This window comes from Pleurodeles waltl, chromosome 5, assembly GCF_031143425.1.
Source record: "Pleurodeles waltl isolate 20211129_DDA chromosome 5, aPleWal1.hap1.20221129, whole genome shotgun sequence".
Classification (NCBI taxonomy): Eukaryota; Metazoa; Chordata; class Amphibia; order Caudata; family Salamandridae; genus Pleurodeles; species Pleurodeles waltl.
The window spans coordinates 1329495598-1329510409 of record NC_090444.1 but is presented as its reverse complement, the minus strand read 5'-3'; the positions used below and the strand labels follow the sequence as shown (position 1 = coordinate 1329510409).

The 14812-nt window shown below is 44.2% G+C and overlaps 1 long non-coding RNA gene across 1 annotated transcript in view; it reads left to right on the top strand.

Moving 5' to 3' along the window:
• Positions 1 to 12896, top strand: part of LOC138297386 (uncharacterized) — a 163187-nt gene extending 150291 nt beyond the window's left edge. The window contains exon 3 of the long non-coding RNA XR_011204071.1: positions 12713 to 12896. This is a non-coding gene — a long non-coding RNA (uncharacterized lncRNA). The remainder of the gene's footprint in view (positions 1 to 12712) is intronic.
• Positions 12897 to 14812: the final 1916 nt, after the last annotated feature.

The following is a 14812-nucleotide window of genomic DNA, read 5'->3' as shown; positions in this document are numbered from 1 at the left end:
TGCCAGAAAAGGACAACTGGATAGGGGACTGGAATTTGCAATATTTGGTGGATCGCAGTGGCTGGATGCTGTGTCAGGAGTATTTTTTGAGAATTCAGGAAGTTTAGAGTCCTCTAGAGGTGGACCTTTTTGCTCCACATCTGACTTACCAGCTGTAGAGCTGTTTCAGTTTGTGTCCAGGTCTGGGAGCTATGGTTGTAGATACAGTCAATCAGGATTGGTGACATCTGAAGGGTTATGATTTCTTGGTGTTAGTTTTGGTTTAAATAATGTTTGCTTACTAATAGCAACATTTTTTTTATAGAAATGGCAATGCAGTGGTATGCAGAACTGTTTTTTCTTGGCATAGGCTGAACTAGGCCTCAATTAGGCCTCATTTTTATTTAGGATTTACAAGTAGCCATGTTTTCATCATGTTTCCATTTTTCATTTGACACCACACACTGAAGGAAATGTGCACTGGTGCTTTGTGTTGACACACTGTTCCTGGAGAGGTTTGGAGGAAGTTCTACTCTGGAAGGTCTCCTTCTTGTCTTTTCACTATTGGCCTATTCATTAACAAAATTTCTATTGTTTATGTAAGTAGTTTAGCGCTATAATTGTGTATTATGGTTTTCTCGCCCTACTCTCTGCGATTTCCATTGCTTTCTAGGGCCAATTTCTGTATAAAAAGATGTGTTTTCAGGGGTGAGCCAATCTTTTTGTCCTCTTCCCCAAGCCTCTAGGAATGCTGCCCAATTTTCTGCTGGTTTGCTGCATATTCTGGACTTACACTATTTTACAAATTCTACTCATGCTACATCTACTTTAATTGACTTCGGAACTTTGGGCCATATGTACAAACACAATTTCCCATAGACACAGAATGGGTAAAATCTTTTCGTACATCTGGCCCTTTATGCTTATGTCCTATGACTAGAACAGTATGCACCTATTTGATTTTTAAATTTCTATATTTTTATTTTGTAATTGCACTTTCACATAATAATAAACCTTCATGGTTTCTAAATTACTGATCTCGAGCATCTATGAGTCAAGGCTAATTTATTTACTGATTGCTAATTAAATATTGTTTTGAATCGTATTTTTAAGTGCACATTTTTCCATCTGTCCTGGAGGACAACACCGTCCCCAATGCTGTGTAAGGCACTTTGGCCCTCATTCCAACCCTGGCGGTCTATGACCGCCAGGGTGGAGGTCGCCGGAAGCACCGCTAACAGGCTGGCGGTGCTTCATCTGGCATTCTGACCGCGGCTGTAAAGCCGCGGTCGCCCAGCCGGGTCCGGCGGTTTCCTGCCGGATTACCCCCGGCTGGGAGAATCCTACAGGATTCCGACCCCCTTCCCGCCAGCCTGTTTCTGGCGATTTTCACCGCCAGAAACAGGATAGCGGGAATGGGTGTTGTGTGGCCCCTGGGGGCCCCTGCACTGCCCATGCCACTGGCATGGGCAGTGCAGGGGCCCCCTAACAGGGCCCCAGCATGATTTTCACTGTCTGCATAGCAGACAGTGAAAATCGCAACGGGTGCAACTGCACCCTTCGCACCCCTGCAACACCGCCGGCTCCATTCGGAGCCGGCTTCAATGTTGCAGGGCCTTTCCTGCTGGGCCGGTGGGCGCTCCCTTGGCGGGCGCCCGCCGGCCCAGCGGGAAAGCCTGAATGGCCTCCGCGGTCTTTTGACCGCAGAGCGGCCAATTGGCGGTTCCCGCTTGGCGGGCGGCGCCCGCCAATGTTGGAATGACCCCCTTTATTTCCAATGTCTCAGACTAGGAGCAATAGCACCAACAGTTTTGATGGCAAGTGTGGGAAATATAAAATAAGATTGTAGATCTATTTAGAGAAAGAGTTCACATTTTGGGTACAGACAGTAGTCCCCTGGTTTCCAAGATCTGGTCAAATTGAATTATATGAAGTGTTCCAGAGTTGTCCCAATACAAAGGAGTGTGAGTAGTGATAGGACAGAATGCATTGTGATTGACTGTGGCACTGCCGGATTTGTGCATTGTAGGATTTTTAGTTTGTGAGTGTGGCTTTGTGCGGTGATATGAATTACAGTGCATGAGGTTTTGGATATGCAGTTTTGATTTGTGGGTCTTTTGGTGGGTATATTTCTGTGATCTTGAAGGTTTTGTCATATTTGTGATTTGGAAATATTTAGATGTTATTGTACAAAAAGTATAATTTTGTGTGATTATTCGGTTTGGTTCAAGGTAAAAAGATTTGTCAAAGTCCAAAATCTCAAGATATATTGTTGGAATTCTCTACAAAGTGGTGGTGTGTTTTGTGAGGTGCCACAGATATACCGAGACAGGGACATTTCTGAATTACTGAAGGGTTTTGTTGAATGTGTATTAACCTGTATTACTGATTGTTTATGTCCTTGTGCAAAGGAATAAGCACACTGATTGAGGGTGAGTTTGCTGCTGTGATTGGTAGTGTTCAAAAGTGTATGTTTTCTCTGGAAGAAATTGATTTACATCATTTTCTCCTAATATTTAGGTGAACTAATTTTATTATTTGGAAGGCGGGTTGGGAGCACACTGCCTCACATCCCAGTCGAGTTCGCCCCTGTGCATCCTGGTAAATGCAGTTCAAATTTAACGCTTACTTGAAAGTGTCCGTAGTTTTTCACTAAAGTTAGTGCAGTCATTGCTGTTCATCTCTATACACGTGTTTCAGGGTAATTGCCCTTCATCAGTAGAGAGTAGAAAGCATCAAAAAATATCTGGGGTTGCTGGAAATGCTGCCAAAATCGTCTCAGGTCTAGTACCACTCACAGGCTCACAGGTGCGTCTCCAGAGCTCGTCAGCTCAGTGGCGCAAGGGAGCCTTTTAACAGGAAGGCGGGTTGGGAGCACACTGCCTCACATCCCAGTCGAGTTCGCCCCTTTTGCATCCTGGTAAATGCAGTTCAAATTTAACGCTTACTTGAAAGTGTCCGTAGTTTTTCACTAAAGTTAGTGGAGTCATTGCTGTTCATCTCTATACACGTGTTTCAGGGTAATTGCCCTTCATCAGTAGAGTAGAAAGCATCAAAAAATATCTGGGGTTGCTGGAAATGCTGCCAAAATCGTCTCAGGTCTAGTACCACTCACAGGCTCACAGGTGCGTCTCCAGAGCTCGTCAGCTCAGTGGCTCAAGGGAGCCTTTTAACAGGAAGGCGGGTTGGGAGCACACTGCCTCACATCCCAGTCGAGTTCGCCCCTTTGCATCCTGGGAAATGCAGTTCAAATTTAACGCTTACTTGAAAGTGTCCATAGTTTTTCACTAAAGTTAGTGCAGTCATTGCTGTTCATCTCTATACACGTGTTTCAGGGTAATTGCCCTTCATCAGTAGAGAGTAGAAAGCATCAAAAAGTATCTGGGGTTGCTGGAAATGCTGCTAAAATCGTCTCAGGTCTAGTACCACTCACAGGCTCACAGGTGCGTCTCCAGAGCTCGTCAGCTCAGTGGCTCAAGGGAGCCTTTTAACAGGAAGGCGGGTTGGGAGCACACTGCCTCACATCCCAGTCGAGTTCGCCCCTTTGCATCCTGGTAAATGCAGTTCAAATTTAACGCTTACTTGAAAGTGTCCGTAGTTTTTCAAAAAAGTTAGTGCAGTCATTGCTGTTCATCTCTATACACGTGTTTCAGGGTAATTGCCCTTCATCAGTAGAGAGTAGAAAGCATCAAAAAGTATCTGGGGTTGCTGGAAATGCTGCTAAAATCGTCTCAGGTCTAGTACCACTCACAGGCTCACAGGTGCGTCTCCAGAGCTCGTCAGCTCAGTGGCTCAAGGGAGCCTTTTAACAGGAAGGCGGGTTGGGAGCACACTGCCTCACATCCCAGTCGAGTTCGCCCCTTTGCATCCTGGTAAATGCAGTTCAAATTTAACGCTTACTTGAAAGTGTCCGTAGTTTTTCACTAAAGTTAGTGCAGTCATTGCTGTTCATCTCTATACACGTGTTTCAGGGTAATTGCCCTTCATCAGTAGAGAGTAGAAAGCATCAAAAAATATCTGGGGTTGCTGGAAATGCTGCTAAAATCGTCTCAGGTCTAGTACCACTCACAGGCTCACAGGTGCGTCTCCAGAGCTCGTCAGCTCAGTGGCTCAAGGGAGCCTTTTAACAGGAAGGCGGGTTGGGAGCACACTGCCTCACATCCCAGTCGAGTTCGCCCCTTTGCATCCTGGTAAATGCAGTTAAAATTTAACGCTTACTTGAAAGTGTCCGTAGTTTTTCACTAAAGTTAGTGCAGTCATTGCTGTTCATCTCTATACACGTGTTTCAGGGTAATTGCCCTTCATCAGTAGAGAGTAGAAAGCATCAAAAAATATCTGGGGTTGCTGGAAATGCTGCCAAAATCGTCTCAGGTCTAGTACCACTCACAGGCTCACAGGTGCGTCTCCAGAGCTCGTCAGCTCAGTGGCTCAAGGGAGCCTTTTAACAGGAAGGCGGGTTGGGAGCACACTGCCTCACATCCCAGTCGAGTTCGCCCCTTTGCATCCTGGGAAATGCAGTTCAAATTTAACGCTTACTTGAAAGTGTCCGTAGTTTTTCACTAAAGTTAGTGCAGTCATTGCTGTTCATCTCTATACACGTGTTTCAGGGTAATTGCCCTTCATCAGTAGAGAGTAGAAAGCATCAAAAAATATCTGGGGTTGCTGGAAATGCTGCCAAAATCGTCTCAGGTCTAGTACCACTCACAGGCTCACAGGTGCGTCTCCAGAGCTCGTCAGCTCAGTGGCTCAAGGGAGCCTTTTAACAGGAAGGCGGGTTGGGAGCACACTGCCTCACATCCCAGTCGAGTTCGCCCCTTTGCATCCTGGTAAATGCAGTTCAAATTTAATGCTTACTTGAAAGTGTCCGTAGTTTTTCACTAAAGTTAGTGCAGTCATTGCTGTTCATCCCTATACACGTGTTTCAGGGTAATTGGCCTTCATCAGTAGAGAGTAGAAAACATCAAAAAATATCTGGGGTTGCTGGAAATGCTGCCAAAATCGTCTCAGGTCTAGTACCACTCACAGGCTCACAGGTGCGTCTCCAGAGCTCGTCAGCTCAGTGGCTCAAGGGAGCCTTTTAACAGGAAGGCGGGTTGGGAGCACACTGCCTCACATCCCAGTCGAGTTCGCCCCTTTGCATCCTGGTAAATGCAGTAAAAATTTAACGCTTACTTGAAAGTGTCCGTAGTTTTTCACTAAAGTTAGTGCAGTCATTGCTGTTCATCTCTATACACGTGTTTCAGGGTAAATGCCCTTCATCAGTAGAGAGTAGAAAGCATCAATAAATATCTGGGGTTGCTGGAAATGCTGCCAAAATCGTCTCAGGTCTAGTACCACTCACAGGCTCACAGGTGCGTCTCCAGAGCTTGTCAGCTCAGTGGCTCAAGAGAGCCTTTTAACAGGAAGGCGGGTTGGGAGCACACTGCCTCACATCCCAGTCGAGTTCGCCCCTTTGCATCCTGGTAAATGCTGTTCAAATTTAACGCTTACTTGAAAGTGTCCGTAGTTTTTCACTAAAGTTAGTGCAGTCATTGCTGTTCATCTCTATACACGTGTTTCAGGGTAATTGCCCTTCATCAGTAGAGAGTAGAAAGCATCAAAAAATATCTGGGGTTGCTGGAAATGCTGCCAAAATCGTCTCAGTTCTAGTACCACTCACAGTTTTAGATGATTTACTAGACTCTAGACCTCCTCCATATGATTTGCAATCACCCAGACTTCCTCAAGACATGGTAGCGGGAGAGCCAAATACAAATACATTTTAAATGCCTACTGTGCTACCTCAGAAGGTAGCGGTCCTAGTAGAATTATTATGGTGCCTACTGCAGTTATGCTCCAGATACATTACTACTGCTACTGTAGGTCAACCAGTTGAACCAGAACAAGAAAGGAGAAAAATTGATGTCCCTAAATAAAAAAACGAATGTGAGAACTTTTGCAGGGTACAATTAGCATAGAGAAATCTTTTCATATAATATAGATGAATTGAGATTTCTGAAAAACAAAGAAGCTAGTTGTGCATGTGATGCACACACAAGATTTGAGGAATTGGCAGAAGAGTATGATTATACAATAGAAAAAAATGTCACAGAAACTACTCAATGGATCTGGATGATGGCGGTGTGAATGAAATGGGTTTAATTGTTATATCTCCACACTTTAGAGAATTAATAACTAGTTTCAAACTTTAGTGAAAGTTAAAAAGCTGTAGAGAAAAATGGATCAAGTAAGACAGTGATAGAGCAAAAAAGAAGAAGGCAGAAGCAGTGAAAGAATCAAAAGTGAGGATGAGTAAAATGGGATTAGTGGTGGCTGAATATTCTTCGCAAGAAGTGCACTGAAGTGATTACGTGCATGTTCCCTGGCAGCGAACAGATCTCCTTGGATTTACAACCAACATTCCAAAGGTTAGAAAGCAACCAGCAAAGTGTTATACAGAAGATAGATTAGTGACAACCTCAAAAGTGATTTGGGGTGATTTCAATACATTATTTAAAATAGTGATTCCGAATAATTTGTGGACAGATCATAAAGCAGCTGTAGATTGGCCAACAGAAGAGCCTCCGGGGGTGCTTTCTCCTAATACCCTAGCTGCTTTATTTATGAATACGTACAACCAAGTGATTGCCTATTTACAATAAAAGATTCCTGAAAAAGAAGTGAACTAGTCAAAGATTATGAGAGCTACTCAGGGACAAAAAAAGAATCAGTGTATGCAAATTATAAGACACTTATGGAGATCTACAGAAAGTTCAGTGGAGTCAAAGACCCCAAAAAAGAAAGTAACAGGTTTGTGTATGCTTTAGGCTTGCATCCAGTACTTAGTTCTCATATGCACCAAAGTGTAATGTGCTGGCAGGGTAGGAGTATTGATGAAATACAGCAGTATTGCAAGAACTGCAGTGAATATTTCAACCTGAAGCAGTGGAAACTGAAAGAGAAACTGATAGTTGAGCAGACAAAGCATTTTCATGGAAGTGTTAGACACCAGCAGGCGGTTTTGGATTTTGATATTGGTGTTGGTTGTACAATTGCTGATGTAAATTCTGAAATGCAGGGTATGAGTTACAAGGAAGTAGTGTTCGGAATCCACAAGCTGTTTTTCCAGGTAGAGGTTGGGTTACGGTAATGGTTCAAATGGAATAAATATAAACATTAACATGGTAAAGAAGACTATCCCTTTTCATCATTGTGGGAATGTTGGTCACTGGAAGTGGGAATTCAGATTAAATCTCAATCAAATTCAAAACGATTTTGTTGCTTAGATTCATGAGAATGTGAATCAGATGACACAGTCAAATATCCCAGGCCAACAGACTTTGATGCAAAATGTGCAAAGTCAAGGGCAGTTACAGGTGAATGTGCTTGTTGCTCCAGTGAGAGAAGTGAATTTCCCCAGTTTTCACTAAATGTGATTCATTTGCAATGACAGTGCCTAGGAGGGCGGCGGATTGCATTCTTGGTGCAGTCCTAGAGGTTGACCAGAGTGCCCCATATTTGGATGGGGAGGATAAATTGAAAACAATCACCAATTCACATTGTGTGATCTGAGTCCTGTTAATCTTGCTTTTCAAGATAAATGTTGTGGTCCTGTTAATCTTGCTTTTCAAGATAAATTTTGTGATTTAACAGGACATTTGATTGTGCTGTAATTCAAACTCAGGTGAGGATTTAGAGTACAAGATAACATCACAAGAGTCGGATTTAGCTGTTTCCAGTTGTTACAAAAGAAGACATTCCTCTTAATTAAGACACACTGTGAAAGGAGTCTGGCTAGATTGAGGGGATTTCACAGATAAAGAAATGGGTCTAATTAAGAGTGCAGAGCCAATGAAAATTAAAACAAAACTAGATGTCTATTCTCAAACTCCTCCACACAGACTTACAAGGAAGGCATAGGAGGGAATGAAGCCAGTAATTGAAAAGATGATAGAGCAGGGCACTGTAAAAGAAGTGCTAGATAGCCCACGTAACTGTCCTGTATTGTGCATGAAGGAACCAAGAGGCAAAGGGTGGGTGGTTCAAAACCTGAGAAAGATTATTAAAATTGTAGTTCCATGTTGTCTTGTGGTACTGAATCCTACTGTGATTTTGTTTTAAATTCCTGTGGATGCAGAATGGAACATAGTCATTGATCTGTGTTAAGCATTCTTTTCCATTCCTCTTCATGGGAATAGCCAGTATCTCTTTGCATTCAGAATCCTCAATAAAGTTCTCATTTGGTGTTGAATCCCAGAAGGATATACAGAAAGCCCCTCAATCTTTAATCGGATCCTGAAGAAAGATTAGGAAAATATGCAGTAGCCTTGGAACTCAGTGCTTCTGCAGTACATCGATAACCTCATGGTTGCCTCCAAAGCAAAAGAAGATTGCAAGTTGGCTACAGTTGCACTCTTGAAAGATCTAGAAGAGAAAAGGCATAAGGTGTCACCCACAAAAGTGCAGTAATGTATGAAAGGAGGTATTTATATGGAACACCTCATAAAGAAAGAAGCAATTAAAGTGTCCAAAGAACTTGTTTCTGCAATCCTGGGAATGAATCCTCAAATGGCAAAAGGGAAGTGAGGATGTGTTTGGGAATGGTTGGCTATTGCAGACATTAATATTCAAACTTTTTCCCTCATCGCAAAGCGTTTAGTAAGGCCCACTCACAGTGACATAGAGGATCCAAGACAATTTGATGGCAAATGCATGTGTGCCTTCCTTGTGCTCAGAAATGATCTCTGTGGTGCACGTGCTCTCGATTTGGCAAATTATGAGAAGGATTTTTTTCTGTATTGTCATGACAGAGTAGAATGTGCATTTTCCTTGTTAACTCAGAAGTGTGGTGAATAATGCAGGCCTGATGCTTACCTTACTGCTACATTAGATCCAGTAGAGACAGCTCATTATGGTTGTTTGAAGTCTCTAGCAACGGGTTGTCTTGCCATTGGTCAAAGTGTAGGAATTTTGATTTGGTTACCCACTTACTGTCATAGTCCCTCATTCAGTTGATATTTTGCTGACTCATACACAAACTCATAATATGACATACAAATATCTGAAAAAATATGGGCAAACAATATTGGAAGCTGACATTGTTTCAATCAGAAGGTGCAATACTTTGAATCTTGCAATGTTGCTGCAGATTAAAAACAAGGAGGGGGATGATGAAGTTTGTGACTATGACTGTATAGACTCAAGTTGTGTACGAAACCAACACCAGACATAAAAGATACTCCACTTGATGTAGTTGTGAGAAAGTAGCTTCTTTCTAGCATGGTTACCCCCATTGTTTGCCTGTTTGTCAGTGTGTTTTGATTGTGTCACTGGAATCCTGCTAGTAAGGACCCCAGTGCTTATGGTTTGTGACCTACATGTCAGTATGTTTTACTGTTTTGTCAGTATGCTTGACTATGTCACTGGAGTACTGCTAACCAGAACTCCAGTGCTTATGCTCTCTCTGTTTCCAAATGTGTCACTATAGTCTAGTGACTAAATATTCCACTCCAAATTGGCATACTGGAGCCCCATTATAAGCCCTAGTAAATGGTACCTAGTTACCCAGGGCATTGGGGTTCCAGGAGATCCTTATGGGCTGCAGCATTTCTTTTGCCACCCATAAGAAGGTCATACAAACACTTCTTCAGGACTGTCATTGCAGCCTGAGTGAAATTGTGTAAGCACTATTTCACAGCCATTTTCACCGCACCAGGTCACTTATAAGTCACGTATATTTCTAACCGTCAGACCCTGAAGGTTAGGTGCATAGTACGTGTGTGTGAGGGCACCCCTGCACTAGCAGAGATGGTCCCACATCATCCAGGCCCATTTTACCAGACTTTGTAAGTGCGGGGACGTCATTATAAGCATGCACTACATATATCTCAACACATATATGTAGGTTCACAAAGGTAAGCCTGAATATGGCCATGTGAGGTGTCTAGGACCTGGGAATAGTACCCAATTCTGGTATTGGGGAGATAATTCCACGTACCCTGCGGGCTCCACCATGGACCCCAGTACTTCCAAACCAGCTATCTGAGGTTTCCACTGCAGCCCCAGCTGCTGCCACCTCACAGATAGGCTTCTTGGGGCTTGAGCATCTCAATCTCAGGAAGGCAGCACAATGTATTTCCTTTAGGAGAGGGGCATTACGCCCTCTCCCTTTGGAAATAAGTGTTACAGGCATGGGAGGGGTATCCCCCCAGAGTCTCTGGAAATGCTTTGAAGGGCAAAAATGGTGCCCTCCTTGCATAAGCCAATCTACATTGGTTCAGGGACCCCCAGTCCCTGCTCTGGTGTGAAACTGGACAAAGGAAAGGGGAGTGACCACTCGCCTGTCCATCACCACCCCAGGGGTGGTGCCCAGAGCTCCTCCATAGTGTCTCTGGGTTCTGCCATCTTGTTTTCAGGATGGTCAGGGAATTCTGGGAGCATTTGAGTGTCCAGTGCCAGCAGGTGATGTCAGAGATCCCTCCTGATAGGTCTATACCTGGTTAGGTGACCAATCCCCCACTGAGGGCTATTTACGTCTCTCTTGTGGGTGTTTCCTCAGATTCAGTTTTGCAAGACTCCAGCAGGACTCCTCTGCAACCTCTGCTTCCCCTTATACCATCGGATCAACCGCGCAGAACTGCTCCAGGAACTCTACAACTGCAACAAAGTATCCAAGAAGGCTACTGCAACTCTGTATCTTCAGCTCCTGCCAGCAACTGCAACAATTTCCAGGTTGTGCATGCTCTGAGGACAGCCTGTCTCTTTCTTGCACCAAAAGGACCGAAGGACTCGCCCGTGGAGTGATGGAGTCACTTCCCTGCTTCAGCAGGGACCTCTCTGCAGTGACAACCGATACTCTGTGTCCCCTCTCCTGATGACGAACGTGGATCCTGGAACACAGGTGGTGGACCAAAGTGAGCCAAACTGTCCAAAGGTCCAACTGTCCAAATTTGGTGGAGGTAAGAGCTTGCCTTCCTAAGCCAGGCAGTACCCATATGCACCTCGTGTTTTGCAGCTCCTAGGGCTTCTGTGCACTTCTCCAAGGAATCCTTTGTGCAAAGTGTAGCCCAGGTCCCCAGCACAGTATCCTGCAACGCTCAACTCACTGAGTTGTTCTCCGGTGGCGTGGGATCCCTTTGTGTAGTGCTGTGACAACCACCATTTGCAACTCCTTTGTCTCCATGTCCTGGGACTCGTGTGGGTGCTGCCTGGTCTTGTGAGGGCTCTCTGAAGTGCTGAGAGCTCCCTCTGTCCCCTTAGTCTGATTTGAGACCCCAGGTCCCTTTTGGGCCCAGGTAGCCCCTTTTCCTGCCAAACGCGTCTTTTGCATGCGCCAAGGCTTGTTGGCAGAATACAATGACAAAAAACAGCCTGCATTCTTCTACTCGATGTGGAACATCTCTTGCACCAAGCAGGAACCCGCAGCTGTCTTTTTTGGTGCATTTCTGACTTTTTCTTCTAACCGGAGAATCCACTTTTGCACCTTCATCCGGGTTAGCAGGGGCTCCTGCTCTTCCTGGACTCTTCAGTTGTTCTTGGACTTGGTCTCCTCTCTCCGCAGGTCTTCAGGTCCAGGATTCCATCACTGGTGTCTTGCAGTCTTGCTTGTTTTTTGCATAATTCTTTATCACGACTTCTAGTGTGTTCTGAGGAAACTTGCTGTATTTTACTCTTCTTTTCCTGGTTCAGGGGTGGGGTACTTTACTTACCTTTGGTGTTTTCTCACACTCCCAGAAAGCCTCTACACACTACTTGTGCCTAGGTGGAAAACCGACATTTGCATTCCACTTTTTTAGTATATGGTTTGTATTCCCCCTAGGCCCATTGTGATCTATGGTGATTTTCACTATTTGCACTATTTTATGACTGTTTACTTACCTGATTTTGGTTACTGGTGTATATTTTGTGTATAATACTTCCCTCCTAAGGGAGTATAGCCTCTAAGATATTTTTGGCCTTATGTCACTAAAATAAAGTCCCTTTATTTTTGGTAACACTGAGTATTGTCTTTCTTGTGTGTAAGTACTGTGTGACTACAGTGGTATTGCAAGAGCTTTGCATGTCTCCTAGTTCAGCCTTGGCTGCTCTGCCTACAGCTACCTCTATACAGCATGGCTCTAAACACTGCCTACATTTCACTAATAAGGGATTACTGGACCTGGTATAAAGTGTAAGTACCTTAGGTACCCACTACAAATGAGGCCAGCCTCCTACAGTGGTTGATCTAACAATGTTTGTGGATGGTTCTAGTGTAATAGATAATGATGGAATATTGAGAGTAGCATATGCAGTATATTCTTTTTTTTAATTGTTGAAGCATCATACTTGTGAAATGTAACCTCAACACAAGTAACAGAATTGATTATACTTGCAAGAGTATGCTGTTTATGCTGTTTAGCTAATTCATTATGTGACATTGTACACAGACAGCCAGTATGGTTTTAGTGTGTTCCATGATTCTGGACAATTGTGGTTAGAAAGAGTTTTAGTGCCATCCCCTGGCAACCCTTTCAGAAATGAGACATGCATTTTAAACTTGCAGGAAACTTTGCAGCAACCTAAAGAAAGGTCAGTTGTTAAGTGTGCTGCTCATAAAAGTGGTGATGACATGATCATCCTAGGAAAATGCTGTGCTAATGAGGTTGCTAAGTACTGTGCTCTTGAAACTGTGACAATCAGTATGAAAGAGCAAGAAGAATGTAGAAATGACACTGGTGAAACTGACAGCATATTTGTTTTGTTGAATCCTTTACAGACAACATTGATGGAGCTTAGAGACCTTCAAGAGGACTTACCAAAAGATGAAAAGAAAAAATAGAAAACAACTGGCTGTAAAAAAAAGATTTCATGATGTGTGGATAACAGCCAATGTTAACCCTGTCATCCTTGGTGTGCTAGATATCCCACGTAACTGCCCTGTGATGTGCATGAAAGAACCAAGAGGCAAAGGGTGAGTGGTTCAAAACCTGAGAAAGATTATTAAAATTGTAGTTCCATGTTGTCTTGCGGTACTGAATCCTACTGTGATTTTGTTTTAAATTCCTGTGATGCAGAATGGAACACAGTCATTGATCTGTGTTAAGCATTCTTTTCCATTTCTCTTCATGGGAATAGCCAGTATCTCTTTGCATTCAGAATCCTCAATAAAGTTCTCATTTGGTGTTAAATCCCAGAAGGATATACAGAAAGCCCCTCAATCTTTAATCAGATCCTAAAGAAAGATTAGGAAAATATGCAGTAGCCTTGGAACTCAGTGCTTCTGCAGTACATCGATAACCTCATGGTTGCCTCCAAAGCAAAAGAAGATTGCAAGTTGGCTACAGTTGCACTCTTGAAAGATCTAGAAGATAAAAGGCATAAGGTGTCACCCACAAAAGTGCAGTAATGTATGAAAGGAGGTATTTATAAGGGACACCTCATAAAGAAAGAAGCAATGAAAGTGTCCAAAGAACTTGTTTCTGCAATCCTGGGAATGAATCCTCAAATGGCAAAAGGGAAGTGAGGATGTGTTTGGGAATAGTTGGCTATTGCAGACATGAATATTCACATTTTTTCCCTGATCGCAAAGCGTTTAGTAAGGCTTACTCACAGTGACATAGAGGATCCAAGACAATTTGATGGCAAATGCACGTGTGCCTTCCTTGTGCTCAGAAATGATCTCTGTGGTGCACCTGCTCTCGATTTGGCAAATTATGAGAAGTTTTTTTTTTCTGTATTGTCATGACAGTAGACGGAAACTTTGCAGCAACCTAAAGAAAGATCAGTTGTTAAGTGTGCTGCTCATAAAAGTAAGTGGTGATGACATGATCATCTTAGGAAAATGCTGTGCTAATGAGGTTGCTAAGTACTGTGCTCTTGAATCTGTAACAATCAGTATGAAAGAGCAAGAAGAATGTAGAACTGACACTGGTGAAACTGACAGCATATTTGTTTTGTTGAATCCTTTACAGACAACATTGATGGAGCTTAGGGAGCTTCAAGAGGAGGTACCAGAAGATGAAAAGAAAAAATAGAAAACAACTGACTGTAAAAAAGATTTAATGATGTGTGGGTAACAGCAAATGTTAGCCCTGTCATCCTTGGTGCGGTCTTCCCCCAAACCTTTTGCCTTAACACTTAGGGGGTCATTCCGACCCTGGCGGTCATGGACCGCCAGGGCCGGGGTTGGAGGATGCACCGCCAACAGGCTGGCGGTGCATCAAGGGCAATTCTGACCGCGGCGGTAAAGCCGCGGTCAGAAAAGGGAAACCAGCGGTTTCCCACCGGTTTTCCCCTGCCCCTGTGAATCCTCCACGGCGGCGCTGCAAGCAGCGCCGCCATGGGGATTCCGACCCCCTTCCCGCCAGCCTGCTTCTGGCGGTTTTCACCGCCAGAACCAGGCTGGCGGGAACGGGTGTCGTGGGGCCCCTGGGGGCTCCTGCAGTGCCCATGCCAATGGCATGGGCACTGCAGGGGCCCCCTAACAGGGCCCCACCTTGATTTTCAGTGTCTGCCTAGCAGACACTGAAAATCGCGACGGGTGCAACTGCACCCGTCGCACACCAGCAACTCCGCCGGCTCCATTCAGAGCCGGCTTCCTCGTTGCTGGTGCTTTCCCGCTGGGCGGGCGGGCGGCCTTTTGTCGGTCGCCCGCCCGCCCAGCGGGAAAGTCAGAATTACCGCAGCGGTCATTTGACCGCGCTGCGGTATTCTGGCAGGGGAACTTTGACGGGCAGCCTCCGCCGCCCGCCGAAGTTAGAATAACCCCCTTAGTGTTTCATGAATTTTGTTTTTGTTTGCATTAGGACTCAGTGCATTTTACCACTGTTAATCAGTGCTACAATGCTTGTGTTCTCTCCTCCTAAAATATGGTACA